Here is a 5,086-nt window from a genome sequence, read left to right on the forward strand (position 1 = left end):
CCCAATCAAGTGCCCTGTGTGTGCTTGTGTTTCATGACAAAAATGTAGCTTATTGTTAATAAATAGTAGTAATAAATAGTACCAATGCATAGCTAAAGTGAAACAATACGATATATGCGTAAGAAGCATTCCTTCGTTTTACATTAATTGGTAGCAAAAAAAAAAAGAAATACATTGCTGTTATATACTGACGCAACAGTAGGTGGCAGCATATAACAGAAATGTAGAGTAAGCATGTAACAAATCGTGCTTTAAGTAAATGTGTACAGCAGGAGAATTTCTGGGAATCTATTGACAAGTGGGTGTTGTCTGGGTATATGAGCTACAACAGTGAATTAAGTTATATCAAAAACCAATATGATTATATTAATTATGTTGTCCTTAGAAGATTTAGATTTTGTTGCAATTTGACCTGTGGGTTGTCCAGTTTACCTTCATGCTGATTGGTCAGATGTGGCAAAACCTTCAAACAATCTACATGAATAACTTGGGACTACGTTGCCTGTGCCACTACATAGCAACAAGAGTTTCAAAGATATCAAATGAGTACTTACCTATTATAGCCCCTGTCCCTACTTCCAACTCTGCGTTTCCACCTGCCCCTCTTTTGACCCTATCTACTCCCCATATTTTACTAACCATTTATATATGAAGTAAACTACAGCAAATACATGTTTTCGCCTTAACTTTGTTCACATAAACAGCCTTGTAGATTTTGCCAGATAGTGATACTGACACAAAAAAACTACTCTTATAATATTGTACATTTAGTTACCTATAGGTCATGTTGATTGTTTTTCACTGATAAATCTGCTTTTGTAAGTAATTGTTAGTTGAAATTCCTAAACCTGACTGTTTTGCCAACCTCACTGTCCCATTTCAGTCTATCAGTTAAAGTTTCTAATGCTAACGGACTCCTGTTGCACAAATATGGCAGTCCCTCATAGAGGAATATGGAGGATCAGATAGGTAATAAAAAAGCATCGGGACAATAATTTTATGGCAAAATGATAAATAGCATGCTCAGACAATATTGTGATAGATGTATAAAAAAAAGTTTAATTTCTGGTGTCCGTATACCTTTAATGAATACAGCCAGGTTGTTTCTTTATGTCTCGGTTCTCTCTTGTGATCACAGTTGAGTGGTCAAATTTAACTACCTGGGGCTGTTTGCATATTTTGCTACAAAAAAAATGTAGCTTTTATATCTCCAAAGAGGTAAATAATACCAAACAATACATTTACATCAAGAATTCAGTTACCCAGTTTTCTGTTTGGCAATCGGTGCCAGTGAAATTGCTTCTCAGTTTATTTGACCAAGTGTGCTGAAGAGGATTATGTGTGCACAGCCAATAGACCAAGTCTAGTCAGAACAAACAGACTCCAAACAGCCCTGCACACTTCACTCTCCATGGATCGCTGCTTTTGCTGAAATAAAGCCTCTCTCTACTCTTCCACTTTACCCAGTACTTTTTTTAGCCTATTCTACATCACTTTACTACCCAAGCCCTATGATTTTGGATTGTGTGTTCCCCTGTAAACTAAAAGCATTGGTTCTAGAACAGTGAACCCCAACCAGTGGCTCTTGAGCACCATGTTGTCCCCCCAACCCCTTGGATGTTGCACCCAGTGGCCTTAAAGCAGGTGTTTATTTTTGAATTTCTGGTTTGAAGGCAAGTTTTTGATGTATAAAAACAGGTATACTGCTAAACAGAGCATCAGTCCATATTGAGGCTAGCAATAGCCAGTCATAGCCCTTATTTGGCACCCCCAGGGACTATATTATTGCTTGTGTTTTTCACAACTATTCTTACATTTGAATGTGGATCACGGGTTATAAAGGTTGGGGCCCCCTGTTCTAGAAGGCATAGGAAGCACAACAGTCCACTGGCAGGCTCGTGGGGCCCATGATTTGGCTCTTTGACCAGGGCCCACCAAGGGCTTAAAACGGTCCTGGCCCCAACTGATCCATCTGGACCAATCAAACTTGTTCTCAGCAGACAGATTATGGATACAACCCAAAGTTAATTAACATTATAACATTCTTCCAAATCAAAGGAATGCAACAGAGCTTTCCCTACTGAAAAGCAAAATCTGGAATTTTATTTGAAATAATACATTTATAATTAACATAATTACACTTCATTACTTTTATAAGCAGGCCTGAAAGTTCCACATGTAGTTAATTATTTCAAAGCTGCTAGAAACTCCTTTTGCTTTAGTTATTTACAGCATCTGCTGGTTGGTCAAAAGTTATTTACTGCATCTGCTGGTTGGTCAATATACACAGATTGAATCTTTGGTTCAGTGGTACAATAGGAATTTACCTGAGTGAACAGCTCAAGGTAATATATTATTTTGCTTGGAGTTATGGGGAGTTGCCCTAACCTAATGGCTTGCAAAGGCACATTGGAAGCAGGGCACACTTTAACATTGCTATAGCACACCCACAGGTGGACTACATATGATTTCCATGAAAAACTTTCTCTCAAACCATTTTGTACGCTTATTCTTCTTCCTCTGTATTCACCACTGTGTGACCAATTGCTCATGGACATGTGGAGGCTTATTTATTAAGGGGGTTATTTATCAAAATCAAAAAGTCAGACCAAACTAGAATCCACAGTTTACCCTTATTTAGCATTAAAAAAAAACACAAAAAAAATTGGATCGGGAAAAAACTCAACTTTTTCGGAGTGTCACATGAAAAATCAGAATTTTTCGGATTTGATGGCCAAAAAGACAGATTTTTTTAGTAAAAAAGTCGGAAAAGCCCGAAATGTTCGGATTATCGTACAAAACCCAGCGCAGACCATAATATAGTAAAATTGCAAATAGGACCTCTGCCATTGACTTCTACAGGTTGAAGATGGCATATTTTTGGATTCTGACTTTTTGCATCCTCGGGGTGAATTAAATCTCGAAAAATTTGATTTTTTTTTTTCCACTAAATTCAGATTTTATAGTAAAAAAAACGTTTGCGTTTTTATGATTTGTACTTTAATAAGTAACCTCCTAAATGTCGGATTTTAGAGGTTGCTGAAACCACGACTAAACTCACCAACTCTAAGGGCTCTTACACATGAGCGTTCTGACCTGCGTTCCGTTTTTTGGCGTTCAGCCGCAGGGGAGCGCAGGAATAGACGCAAGTCATTATTTGAAATGGGGCTGTACTCACTCAGGCGCGTGTAGGCGCCGAACGCAGGAAAAACGCAGCATGTTGCGTCTGAACCTGCGTTCGGCGCCTGAGTGAGTACAGCCCCATTTCAAATAATGACTTGCGTCTATTCCTGCGCTCCCCTGCGGCTGAACGCCAAAAAACGGAATGTAAGAGCCCTAAAGCTACGATTGTCATTGAATTTATTAAAAGATCCGAATATAAAAAGTATGAATGGAAAAAAATGCTGAAAGATGCTCTAAAAAATATGAATACCTCGAAAACCTATAAAAATGTTACTTTTTCAAACAATTTCTAGTGGAAAAAAAAGAATCTGAAGTCAGAATTGATTTAAAGAGATCCAATCTGATCAGTGCAGCCTGATCAGTGTTATGCTGTTATCAATTTTGATACAAAGATTAAATATAAAGTCACACAAAACATTTTATTCTGTTTCTTTCACACAGTATATTTGCTTATTGTTTTAAAATGCATAGAATAAAATAATGGCAAATACGGAATTTTCTGTTTTGTTGTCCTCATTCTGTTCCTATTGTCTATCCCTATTCTGTCCGTTAAAGGAAAACTATACCCCCAAAATGAATACTTAAGCAACAGATAGTTTATATCAAATTGAATGACATATTAAAGAATCTTACCAAACTGGAATATATATTTACATAAATGTTGCCCTTTTACATCTCTGTGCTGCCTCAGAGATCACCTGACCAGAAATACTACAACACTAACTGTAACAGGAAGAAGTGAGGAAGCAAAAGGCAGAACTCTGTCTGTTAATTGGCTCATGTGACCTTACATGTGGTTTGTATGTGTGCACAGTGAATCTTACGATCTCAGGGGGCGGCCCTTATTTTTTAAAATGGCAATTTTCTATTTATGATTACCCAATGGCACATACTACTAAAAAAGTATATTATTATGATAATGGTTCATTTACATGAAGCAGGGTTTTACACATGAGCTGTTTTACTCAGTATCTTTTAATAGAGACCTACATTGTTTGGGGGGTATAGTTTTCCTTTAATCAGATTTCTGCAAATTATATTTCATTCACTTGCTCTTCAGATGTGTGGAAATATCCATGCTAGAATTTAGGTTTTAATAAGCTCAAAAAGAGATGTGGGTCAATGTCTGCCAGTTAACCAGTCCTTTATCCTGAAACCCGTTATCCAGGAAGCGTGTCTCCTATATACTCTATTTTATACAAAAAAAAATCGAATTTTTAAAAATTATTTCCTTTTTGTTTGTAGTAATAAAACAGTAGCTTGTACTGGATCTGAACTAAGATATAATTAATCCTTATTGGAAGTAAAGTCTGCCTATTGGGTTTATTTCATGTTTAAATGAATTTCTAGCAGACGTAAGGTATGAAGATCCAAATTATGGAAGGATCTATTATCTGAAAAGCCCCAGGTCCCGAGCATTCTGCCCTTGGATTTTGGACAGGTAAATTAAAAAAATATATATCAAGTGCCCTGTGTGTGCTTGTGTTTCATAATAAAAATTCTTCGTACAGCACTTTGTAGTTTAAAAATGCCTTAATTCACAATTTCATGGCAAACCTGGTCAGCAACATTTCAGGCCGATGTGGCCTTTTATCAAGCTATAGCCTTTGTTATTGAGCACAAGCCCTTATGACATATAAATGTAACAGCTATATCTATTGGTCAAAGAGTGCAATGACACTCCCCTGCCACACTGCTATATAGTGTTGTGCAGGGAGTGGCCTCTTCCTCTTTGGCTCCTGGTGCTATGCTGCTAGGTGGTTCCCATTGAGTCTGGGATCACCAAGGCCCCAGTAAAGTCATTTACTCCAAAGGGACCTGTGGAGATCTAAGTCGGGACCAGGCAACCCGTGAATGAGGGATAAGTCAGCACAGACTAGTTCTTGTTATAGACTCTCTAGAG

The sequence above is a fragment of the Xenopus laevis genome, chromosome 1S (genome assembly GCF_017654675.1).
Source record: "Xenopus laevis strain J_2021 chromosome 1S, Xenopus_laevis_v10.1, whole genome shotgun sequence".
NCBI classification, from domain to species: Eukaryota; Metazoa; Chordata; class Amphibia; order Anura; family Pipidae; genus Xenopus; species Xenopus laevis.